The sequence below is a fragment of the Megascapheus bottae genome, chromosome 16 (genome assembly GCF_031878675.1).
Source record: "Megascapheus bottae isolate mThoBot1 chromosome 16, mThoBot2.hap1, whole genome shotgun sequence".
Classification (NCBI taxonomy): domain Eukaryota; kingdom Metazoa; phylum Chordata; class Mammalia; order Rodentia; family Geomyidae; genus Megascapheus; species Megascapheus bottae.
The window spans coordinates 19,475,586-19,487,882 of record NC_143524.1 but is presented as its reverse complement, the minus strand read 5'-3'; the positions used below and the strand labels follow the sequence as shown (position 1 = coordinate 19,487,882).

At 42.3% G+C, this 12,297-nt stretch overlaps 1 protein-coding gene and 1 pseudogene across 5 annotated transcripts in view; both read left to right on the top strand.

The window, feature by feature from the left end:
• Positions 1-4,528: 4,528 nt before the first annotated feature.
• The window catches only part of LOC150052965 (spermine synthase pseudogene), a 35,684-nt pseudogene continuing 27,915 nt past the window's right edge, over positions 4,529-12,297 (top strand). For 2 of the 4 annotated variants that reach the window (XR_016538045.1, XR_016538044.1), the window contains exon 1: positions 4,532-4,616. The product of XR_016538045.1 is annotated as a spermine synthase pseudogene, transcript variant X2 (transcript). Of the gene's footprint in view, positions 4,617-12,297 lie in introns of all 4 variants that reach the window. The other 2 variants (XR_016538046.1, XR_016538047.1) reach the window with 2 other exon arrangements.
• Positions 4,553-12,297, top strand: part of Prr5l (proline rich 5 like) — a 141,399-nt gene continuing 133,654 nt past the window's right edge. Inside the window, exon 1 of the mRNA XM_090347875.1 lies at positions 4,553-4,616. The gene's annotated coding sequence lies outside the window, so the exon portion shown is untranslated. The remainder of the gene's footprint in view (positions 4,617-12,297) is intronic.

Sequence of the window (12,297 nt, the reverse complement as noted above, 5' to 3'; positions counted from 1 at the left end):
AGACGGCTGAAACAAGGATATGATTAGAAGGATCACCATAGGTTTGGGAGCAAAAACATCCCTAAAACCCAGTCTGATCAAAGAAAAGCCACATGAACACAAAGCAGGATATAAGTCATATAAAAAGAAAGGACAGAAAGAAAGAAAACCCAGACTGAGTTCCTGCCTCTTGTCTGCTCTTAGCTAGTTACTTCACCAGTCTGAACCTCAGCTTCTGCATCTGTAAAATAGGAACAATAATAAACATACCTTTGGCCATTAGAGGGAGCTCAAGGATGACTTATACCCACTAGGGGAGGATTGTTTATGGGGACACCCTCGATTCTAGTAATTGGCAGCATCAGAGAGCAGAACTTTCCTGTTATGGAAAAAGAGTGGTACTGTGGTAACTATCCACGTTTGCTCAGATATTAGCAGTTTGGGGGGGACACAGAACTTCTCAAGTAGACACCCCGAGAGTTCTGGGGTAAACAGGCCATTTGCTCTTCCTAGTCTGAACCTTGAGTCTTCAAAAGAAACCAACCTTTGGAGTGCTTGTCCAGTTTTTGTTTTTTGGTTTTTTTTTTTCCCTAGAGGCACAGATATAAAGACAAGAATGTGGACCTAGACTTTTTAAACAAAATACAGGCAGCAATTTTAGTTGCAGGCGTTTAAAATAATAGTATTGCTGAGATATAATTCACCTGTACATGCTGTACAATTTATTCACTTAAAGTATCCATTTCAGTGGCTTTTAATATATTCATAGAGTTTTCTAGCCATAACCATGATCAATTTTAGTACATACTCATCACTCTTGAAAGAATCACCATCCCCTTTAGCCATCATTCTTCCCTTGAACACTTTTGCTGATCACCTAGGCAATCACAAATCTACTTTTCTGTCTCAGTAGATTTGCCTATCTGCCCATTTCATATGATATGTGGTTTTTTATAATTGTTTATTTCAGCTAGCCTAAAGTTTTGTGGGTTTATGTTATAGTATATATCAGTATATTGTTGCACTTTTTTGTGACTAGTATTTCACTATATGTGGATATTCTACATTTGGTTTTTCCATTCACCAATTGGTAGACATTTGGGCTGTTTTCATCTTTGGCTATTATGAATGATGCTACTATAAACAAGCATGGACTGGTGTTTGTGCATATATATATGTATATGTATGTATATACATATATATATTTCCTCTTGGGCTGCATGTGTAAGAATTGAATGTCTGAGTCATGTGATAACTAATGTTCATTGATTTTCTCTACATCTTCACCAACACTTATTTGTCTGTGTGTGGGGGTGGGTGGGTAGATGTGGGTGTGCATGTACATGCACAGGTAGTGGGCTGGAACTCACAACCTTGTGCTCTCACTTTGTTTTCTTCCTCATGGCTGACACTTGAGTCTTGCCTTTAATTTGGCACTTGACTGGTTAATTGGAAATAGAATGTCACAGACTATTCTACCAGGGCCAACTTTTAACAGTCCTCCAAGTCTCAGCTTCTTGAGTAGCTAGGATTATAAGTGTGATCCATCTGTACCTGGCTTCACCTTCTCGATTATAACCATCCTCCTGGGTTGCTCCTTGTGATCCATCTGGTTCTTGTATGTTGTATTTGCATAGCAAGGACCTTTTACCTCTGAAACAACTTCTGTTCATTTGAAATGATGTATATTATGGGATGTTTAGCCTGCTCTGTCTTTGGTCCTACAAATACTTCCTGGCAACCTTCTTTATCAGATATGCCTGGAGGTTAATATGACTAAAGGACCTTTTAGAGACTTCGTCCTCTGTTTTTGTTTTTATTTTTGTTTTTTTTTTTTTTCTGTTTCTCCTTTCCTAACCTTGATCTTACAGACTGAGACCTGGGTGGATTGCAGGGCAAGTGACTGCCTAATGTTTCTGATATTATGTCCCCTGCTGTAGGTAAGGAGCATTTTTGGAGTGGCTGGTGAGCTTACCCAGTATCGTAGTATGTTGGAGTTGCTGTGATCAAATGGTATCAACTGGATAGGCTTATATATTACTCATAGTCTAGAAGCTAAGGGGTCCAGGATCAAGGTGCCAGCAAAGCTGGCGTCAGGTGAGGACTGGTTCTTAGTTCACACCTATGTTCTCTCGTGATGGAATGAGCTTCTCAGGTTCTTTGTTTCTTCTTTTGGGTTCTTTTATGATGACATTAAGTTCACGATGAAGGTACATCCCTTCAGGGCCCTTCCTCCTCCTCCTACCACTTAAAGGTTACAATCTCAGTGTAAATTTGGAAGGGAGAAGCCCTAACATGGTGCTCAGACCGTGGCACCAGGAGGTAGCAAGCAAGTTGACAGCCAAACCCGTGAGTATGATTAGAGGTGCAGTGGCTTGTAAAATGGCGTCAACGCCCAGATCACATGGAACAGATGCATGTTTTAGAGCTCATTCACATTGACAATGTTTGGTCTGCAGTGTTGCAAAACTGGGAAAATTGACATACACTGTCTAGACTTCTGGTGCTTCTTTAAAAATGGGCTAGTTCAATTGTGCCGTTCCCCCATATGCATACTGTTAGCAGTTGGCTGGAGCTAAGCCCTGGCTCTCTGCTAACAACAAATGTCCAGTCGCCACCACTGACTTGTGTCCCAGTTAAGCCTCACCATACATTCGTCCCTGAGAGTATCTGTTAGTTTCCTTCAGGAATCTAGGGAAGGAATGTTAGGCATAATAAGCAGAGAACTGAATGTGGAGACTTTGCATCCTGAGCTTCCAGTCATCACTACAGTCTCCTCATGATTCTGAACAAGTGGACAGGGCCACATAGGTATCTAACCTGCCATTCGTGGTCTGTGTTCTCTTCTTGTGAGCTATGCATGGTTCTAAAGGTCTCCTAGGTATTAACTCATTTAATTCTCCCTGTAATCCAATAACAATTCCAGTTTGCAGATGGGAGAACTAAGACTCAGGGTGTGTGTGTGAGGGGGGTAAAGAAATAACTCCCTAGTCCATAGTGCTAGAGCCAGGATTTGAAAGCAAGGGCTTCTGAAGTCTTTGCAGCTGTATTGGTCTAGCAGGGGCTCTGGGGCTGTGAGCCATATAATGACCATCAGGCCTTATTGGCTGCTCCTACCATGCTTGATGGCTGGTGAATGGTGGCATTCAGGTGACCCGTCATACAAATGGCCCAGTTGTTCGGAGGAATTTTATCTGTATCCTTTCCAGCTCTACGTTGAGTCTCTGAACATTGATAAAGGAAAAGGAAGAAGGATGGTACCTCTTCCACTGTGATCCTGGGGTTTGAACTCCAGACCTTGATATTTCTAGTCAGTGTTCTACTTAAGCCACATTCCCAGTCTCTTTTACTCTCATTAGTTGTTCTTTTTTCTTTTTGGTGTTGGTCTTGAGACTTAAATTTGGGGCCTGAGCACTATTCCTGAGCTTCTTTGGCCCAAGATTAGTACTTTACCACTTGAGCCACAATGATGCCACTTCTGACTTTTTCTGAGTTGTTTATTGGAGATAAGGCGTCTCAGGGACTTTCCTGCCTGGGCTGGCTTTGAACCACTAGCCTCAGATTTCAGCCTTCTGAGGTAGCTAGGATTATAGGTATGCACCACCAGTGCCTGGTGCCTTCATTAGTTTTTTTTTTTGTTTGTTTGTTTTTTGTTTTTTTTTGCCAGTCCTGGGCTTGAGCTCAGGGCCTGAGCACTGTCCTTGGACTTTCTGAAGGCTAGAGCTCTACCACTTGAGCCTCAGCACCACTTCCAGCTTTTTTCTATATGTGGTACCGAGGAATCGAACTGGGTCTTCATGCATGCTAGGCAAGCACTTTAACCACTAGGCCAAACTCCCGGCCCCGCCTTCATTAGTTTTTAAATGGGGCTGTGAGTGTTTGGTCTGGGACCAGCCTGGACTGTTTGTTCACGCCCCCACCTCCCCATTTATCCTTCCAGGGTAAATCTGCCACTATACCCAGGTGTTTTTTTTTTATTATTATTATTGGTGGAGAGGAGTCTTGCCAGCTTTTTGCCCTGGTTTGCTTTAAGTTGAGATCCTCCCTACCTCCATCTTATGAGTAGCTAGGATTACCGTGTGAGTCACCATACTGGGTCCAGTTAGTTTCCTTTGAGGAGTCATGCCCTGCTCTAAAAAACCATAGGTTGAATATCTCAGTCTCCTTCCTAGCTTAGAATGCCTGGTCACCAGGATTAGTGAAGGCTAGAGACATCAGACTGAAGAAGACATAGTGGCCTGGTTTCTTGTCTCTTGTCCTGGGGAGTAATACAGATGCAACTGGTAACACAACAGCATTGTCCTCCTGCACACAGGCCCCCTTTGTTTCCCTAAGCCACACAGCAGTGACTGTAACAATGGCCTTGAATGGCACTTTACCCTCCTTTCTCCAATGTTACATTTGTTTTTCAGTTCTGGAATCAACTACACAACAATTTCCTGTAGGGTGTATTGGTGTTTCGTATTTTCCGCTTGCTTTGCGATCACACTTCAGGCCCTAGGTCAGTGAGTGGTGAGCCAGAATCAAAGAGAGCTGGGCCTGTGAAAATGTCACCTTCTCAGCAGGCTGGAGGGCCAGAGAGCTTCCATCTCTCACTTGCAAGGTAGGATCCACCCTGGAGGAAAGAACCAGACCAGGTAATACAAAAAACTGGGAGCTGCAGGTGGTAGGGTGTGGGGCAGTGGGGCTGAGAGGAAGGATGATCCAGGAAGGATGATCTCCTGGGTTCAAGATGCTCTATTTGCTTGAAAGGAACTTTCTGCTTATAAACAAACAAACGGAAGCAACTGAAGTCAAGTTTGGCAGTTCCCCAGTTAGAGAAACGGAGCCCTATCCTTGTTAAAGGTTCTGCAATTGAGAGTTCAAACGACTTGGGATTGAATTTTTTTTTAATATGTTGCGTCTGTAATGAACATACAGGTTTTTCTCCTTGTCATTATTTTCTAACCAATGTAGTAGTATAATAACTATTTATATTCTATTAGCATTATAAATAATGTAGAGATGATCTGAAGAATGTGAGAGAGCTTACATCGCTGATACACAAATCTATACCATTAAAAAAGATAATAGGGATATTAGAACTATTTTCCAATAACTAATGAGGGATATTTGTGCCATTTGACCCCAGATATCTTTGGGTGACCAGAATCTTCAGGTATTTGTCAGTTTATTGATGTGACCATTGTCTAGTAACACCTGCCTTAACGAGCTCTCCCTCCATTAATTATTTGTTTATATTACTATATTATCTCCCTACATTAGTAACAATAGTGGATAATGCTGATTCAATGTGCCTCACATTCTTGTACAATTCAAATCCAGGCAATCCGGCTATAAATTCTGCTTTTTACCACTGAGTCCTTTGAAGAACATGCTTTTCAATGTGGTAGTACTGATAATCTAAATATGATGAGATTTCATTTTGAGAAGTAATGCAGTATAATAATAACTGCATGGTAACCTAATCAAATCCTTTGTACTATGCCAGTGTTTTAAAACCTTTTTTTATTTCCTCATCTACTCTACCTGATTATACTACCAATATGAATACTTTTTTGTTATTCCTATCTTATGGTAAGGTAATTAAAGTATGGAGAAGCTCACACAGGTATCCAGGAGCAGATTGAATTAGGCTATGTTTACTGGAGTGTGTTGTGTTGATCTAGTACTGTCTAGACCTAGATAGGTTTTCTCTAAGTCTTTGTGTATAGAGGATAGCATCCAGTCTATAACTTTGTAGAACAACGACAACCAAGTTGTCAGTTTAAGGCAAGCAGGAACTGTGATTGTCTACTGTCATCAGCTTCTGTCTTGCTTGAAAAAAGTAGAAATTTTCAGAGGTGATATGGACAGAATCAAGAATGCTGAGTCAGTGAATAGTATCTCTTACTTGAAAAGAGACTAGGCTAAGCAGTTATTGTTTATGTGGGAGATTTATGTTAAATAAACAACTCATGAAGTGTATTTAAGAATCCAATTTTATTTTTGTCTATTGCTGTCTTTATTTGTTTCTTCTTCTTGGGTTATACATTTTTTACTTTTTGGTGGGTCATGGGGCTTGAACTCTGGGCCTGGACATTGAGTTCTTCGGCTCAAGGCTTCCACTCTGCCTTTGAGCCAAGCCTCACTTTACATTTTTCTAGAGGTTAATTGGAGATAAGAGTCTCGTGTCCTTTTGTGCCCAGACTGGCTTTGAACCTTGATCCTCAGATCTCAGCCTCCTGAGTATCTAAGACCACAGGCATGAGCCACAATGCCGGGCTTGGGTTATACTCTTTCCCCTGTCCTAGAATGAAAATTAAAGCAGGTCTATAACTCTTTCAAATTTTCTTCTCATTTCTAGTGTCTAGTTATAACTCATCTTTCTTCAGCAACAGATATGGTCATTCCTGTGGGAGAAGTCAGACTTTCAAAAAAATAAAAGACCAGGCCTATGGCTGTTGTTTTTTCCTTCAGATAGGGAACAGCACTCCTGGCCCTTGCAAACTTTTGGAAGGTGCATGCTGAAGTTGTTGTCAGGAGATTGTTTGGTAGCAGAGTAGGGCTGGGCAGGGGTGGAACAGGATTAGGCTGGGCTGGGAAGGTGTGAAGTTGGGGCCCTGGAACAGGATGAGGCAGAGCTATGGAATGGGAGGAAGGGGGAGAGCTGGGGCCCAACAAGGCAGGGCAGGGTTGGGGAAGGATAGATTTGAGAGTTGGGACCTGGGAACAGGGCTGGGCTGTACTGGACTGAGAAGGTGCAAGACAAGGAGAGGGAGGGGCTGGAAATGGATGGAGGTGGGGCCCCAAAAAGAACGGGGACAGCTAGGGCTGTAGCTGACTGGGGTACAGAGGAGAAAGTAGGGACGTTCTTTCTGTTGATCTAGGCAGCAGTTAATAGACTTCTACTGTGCATGAAGTCAAAGTGATCACTCTTTAGGGCTGGGCAGGTAGTTGAATGGGCCCTGGAAAACATGTCTGAGAAATCGAGGTACTGGAAGGAGGTATGTCGGTTGGAGGGAATGGAGACATGGACAGGCATGATGTGTGTTCTGAATTGTTCATGCACAGACCGGAGGTTAAAGGTAGGCTGAAGTCTAGAGAGGGAGAAGAAGATGAATGCCTCCAGCTTAGAACCTAAGCCTGGAGAGCTAGTCTGTGTCCAATGAACATATAGAAGGATTCTAAGCAGAAAAGTGACTTAATGGCATTTACCTTTTGAAAAGGCAAGGCAGGGACATCTGAAGCATCGGAGTTATTCATGGCTCAGGGAAATGCAGAGTGAGATGAGGTGTAGAGGAAAGTAAAGCTTAACCAGAGAGAGTGAGTACTGTGGAATTATGGGAGGGATTTCTGAACTGGACCATTAAGAGTGTGTGTGTGTGTGTGTGTGTGTGTGTTGTTTACAGAGCCTAAAACCCCTCCTACCTGGAGGATCTGGAGCATGGAAGTTGTTCTTTCTTTCAATAGATACATACTTTGGGCTGAAGATGTGATTCAAGTAATAGAGCATGAGCCATGAGCAATCAATCTCTATTAAGGACATGCTGTGATCTGGGTGCTGAGTGTAGAAAGCCAAGAGCCACATCCTATTCCTTGTGAAGCTGACAGCCAAGGAAAAGAAAGCTAGCCAATAAATGAGATTGTAAGAGGAATGAGAATATGGACATAAGAATGAATGTTCCTGGAAGTGGCGCTGTGGCTCAAGTGGTAGAGTACTAGCCTTGATCTGAAGAGCTTAGGGATAGTGCCCAGGCCCAGAGTTCAAGCCCCACAACCGACTAAAAAAAGAAAAAAGAAAAGGAAAGAATGAATGACCCTTGTTTGTTGTTATTATGTTTTTCACAGATAGGATCTCCTGTGTTAGCTTTTTGCCTGAGTTAAACTTGAACTGTGATCCTCTTATCTATGCTCAACACCATTCCTACCCCCTCCCCAGGTTTGTTTTTTTGTTTTTGTTTTTCCCCCTCTGGGAAGAATACAAGTTGAAATATCTAGAGGTGAATTATCATGATGTGTGTAATTTACATGGAAACACATAGACAGATATACATATATATACATATATATGGAAAGAGAGAATATAGGAAATTACCACCAATTGTTGGGATTATGTGCAGAAATTTACCTAGCTACTATCCTTTTGGCTTTTCAGTATGAAATATTTCAAAATAATAACAGACTATAGTGTATCAAGGATAACAAACGAGAAACAAATGTATTGGAGGAATACAAAGGAGAACCCGCTGATTTCCATCCCAACCCCAAACAAATGATGTTTCTACAAACTGAGTGAAGTGGTACAGGCCTATAATTCCAGACAGAAACAGAAAGACTGTGAGTTCCAGGCCAACTTGGGCTGCTTTTGGAGTGACATCAGTAAGTCTTAAGAAAATCAAAGATGATGTTGTTCCAGACTCCACTGAAAATCTGTTCCCAAGCCATCTTGCTGTGAGAAATGGTATAAGTAAGAGAATATATAGATATCCCCTTCACAAAAAAAAAAAACGGAGAAGGTACTAGTAGACCCTCAATATTCTCTTCAACTGTGTGGAGTAGCTTGATGTAAATCAAAGTCATATTCTCTTGTCCTGGTCTCTGTTAACCATCATATTTGGGACAACTTATCATTTTCACTGTTAGAATCCTATAACCTGCAACTGTTATAATACGTAGTCATTCCCATACTCTAAGGTAACTGGCAAACCACAGTAAAACCACCACTATTCGACCCTCCTTTAATGGTCTCCCAACGTAACAGACGAACCCGGTGATGTGATTACACACCGATCTGTAATTCATCAGGAGCTTTTGATCCTTGAGGCTTTTCAGAGTGCTTAATCAGAATGAAAACTTAAACAAATATTGAAAAGCAATAGAAAGAAAAAAATACACATGGTTTTGTCTCCTAATGTTTATTGATCTGTAAGACCTTCTCAAGCATGAAAACAAGATTCACTGCTGTCATTTTGACATTGGATTCCTGTTACTTGGAAGAGTGGCTTATTGATCAGGTGGGGTGCCCAGTGGGAAGAAATGGATAATTATTCCCCAGAGATGGAACTTGCTAGGAGTGAGTTGTATCCACTTTAAGTGACAGACCCTGTTGCCTAGAAGAGTCCTCATAAAGCCTAGGAAGCTAGAAGGACACCGTTCAGTTCCATCCCTACGATCTTATTTTTTTTCTTGGTTAGAACTCTTAAGAATTTCTGGACCAGCACACACTTACACACACACACACACACACACACACACACACACACACACACACGATGCAAACACTATATAATTTCATGCACAGAAGAAGAGGTACTATGTAATTAAACATGAGCTGTTTTTCAGATTCTTCAGCCTTCAGTTTCTCTCTCCGGAGGAGCTATTCATTGAATAACAAACATGTATTTAGCTACTTATGTTGTTTTATGCTACTTTCTGTCACACAGCTATACATAAAGTGACAGGAGTCCCTAGTCTCCTGGAGGCATACATTCTAAGGGTAGTTAGGTACATTGATGCACATGACCACAGCTCTATTTCTGGCGTTTTGGTATTTAATTGGAGATAAGAGTCTCATGACTGGCCGGGAGTTTGGCCTAGTGGTTAAAGTGCTTGCCTAGCATGCACGAAGACCCGGGTTCGATTCCTTGGTACCACATACATAGAAAAAGCCGGAAGTGGTGCTGAGGCTCAAGTGGTAGAGCTCTAGCCTTGAGAAAGTCCAAGGACAGTGCTTATGCCCTGAGCTCAAGCCCAGGACTGGCAAAAAAAAAAAAAAAAAAAGAGTCTCATGACCTTTCCTGCCTGGGCTGGCTTCACATTGAGGACCTCAGATCTCAGTCTTCTTTATAGCTAGGATTACAGGCGTGAGCTACTAGCACCTGACTCTGTGTGTGTGTGTGTGTGTGTGTGTGTGTGTGTGTGTGTGTGTGTGTGTAGGTGTGTGTGTACACGCACGCGTGCATGTGTGTCCAAGGTCATTAACTCAGCCTGACTCCTTTCCCGGAGCTTTTGTTTTGCTCAAGGCTAGCACTTATGCCACACCTCCATCTCCAGATTTCTGATGATTAATTGGAGATGAGTTTCATGAACTTTTTATATACTTTTGTGTGTGTGTGTGTGTGTGTGTGTGTGTGTGTGTGTGTGTGTATGTGGATACTGAGATTTGTTGAGCTCAGGGCCTCATCCTTACTAAGAGCCACTTCAGTTCTTTTTTGTCAGTCATGGGGCTTGAACTCTGGGCCTGGGCACTGTCCCTGAGCTCTTCAGCTCTAGGCTCCTACCCTACTCCTTGAGCCACAGCAATCGGTTTTAATTGGAGATAAGAGTCTTACGGACTTTAGTGCCCAGGCTGGCTTTGAACCCCGATCCTCACATCTCAGCCTCCTGAGTAGCTAGGATTATAGGCGTGAACCACTGAGCCTGGCTACTTCAGTTCTTTTTTATTTTAGTTTGTTTCTAAGAGTCTCATGCTTTTACATGGACTGGCTTCAAACAGTGAATCTTCTACCTCCACCTCCATCATAGCTGGGATTTCAGGAATGAGCAATAAAATACAGGTGTACTTATTCCTGTCTTTTGAGAGGATTGCTGCAGAAAGTCAGACGCACTCAGCCTAAGCTATCACACAACCAGTAGTTTTCTGCTGGCATCATTCATTCTTCATACATTCTTTCATAGTTCCCATGGGGCCCTTGAGTTCCCACATAGACAGTGTGTAAATTAAAGCTGTTAGTAAAAGCATCATAATAAGATTGCTCTGAGGATTGACAGGGCAGACATGAAATAAGTAGAAGACTAGCTAGGACCTTGCCAGTTTTTTTTCCAGAGCATGAATTACTAGAACCAAAATCACAGAGCCAAAGAGCAAGTGCATTCTGTCTTTTCAAAGACACTGCAGAGTTGCCTTCTAAAGAACAGAAAGATACTTCACCAATTCCTCCTTGTGGTAGAGTGTATGACAGCAGCTTTCTTTCATTCTCCTTCTCCTTCTTAAAGCAGTTAATGACTGAGAAGGACATATCCACCAGGGCACACAAGGATTTCTTTTGGAGCATGGGATCAGATGTGAATTTTCTTTTACTTTTCCCATATTGCTTGTGTATATTTTCTCATATTGCTAAATGAGGTTATGTAATAAGCATATAATGTTTAAGACAAAAAGCATCCCTATCTTCCTTCCCCCGGGGGCTTCCACCCCTTAGTAGCTTGGTAGTGGTCTGTGGTTTAGATGTACCCTAAGCAAACACATAGCTTCTTCATATTGGGAGGATTATTAGTACATTTCTAAGGGAAATGTCTAGGGGGTGCCAAAACTAAGCCTGGTAGTTATTGTCAGCAGGTGCCAGCCACCTCCTGTAGCAAAATCAAACCCACCCGTGAGGCATTGCACCCAGACCAGCTGCCTGACCACCATCGGTTTGTGAATGCTTTCTTTGCACTGTTGTTACTGTGTGGCATAGGTACAAAAATAAGAAATCATGAGGATTGTGGTTTGAGACTAGTCTGGGCAAAAAGTTGGTGAGAGGGGCTGGGAATTTGGCCTAGTGGTTAAAGTGCTTGCCTAGCATGCATGAAGACCCGGGTTCGATTCCTCAGTACCACATACATAGAAAAAAGCCGGAAGTGGTGCTGAGGCTCAAGTGGTAGAGCTCTAGCCTTGAGAAAGTCCAAGGACAGTGCTCAGGTCCTGAGCTCAAACCCAGTACTGGCAAAAAAAAAAAAAAAAAAAAAAAGTTGGTGAGACCATCATCACCCCAGTCCACAAGCTGAGCAGTGTAATGTCTATGCAGTCACACAGCAGGTAAAGGTAAGGGGATCTTGATCCAAGACCTGGCTGAGTAAAAAAAAAAAATCTGAAGACTGTGTGGGAAAAATAAAGGTTTTTTTTTTTTTTTTTTTAAAAAAAGAGTTGTGATCATGGCTAAAGTGAGAGATGCCTGGCAAGCGTGAAGCTCTGAGTTAAAACCTTGGTACTGCTAAAGAAAGAAATTAGGTGTCTTGCCCCAAGACAAATTAATGCTAGTAAGTGGCTGAGGTGGGTATTTTTAGGATGCCTGTATTTACAAGCTGGTGTCACAGACATTTTGTCATGTCACATGAAGGCTAGGACAGTTAGGGCAAACTTCATGCGAAGGTGACTCAGTGGCTCAGCCATATCCTGGAGATGTCTGATTTTTCCATCTGGCCGCTCTGCCATCTACTTGTGGCTTTCATCCCCCAAGCAGAAGCCAGTCTCTTACAGTGACAGAGAAACACAGCTAGGGTTCAGGGTGAAAGTTCCTAGGTAGGGTGTTCTCCCTGACACAAGAAAACTTTGAAAGCTACTACTTCCACAAG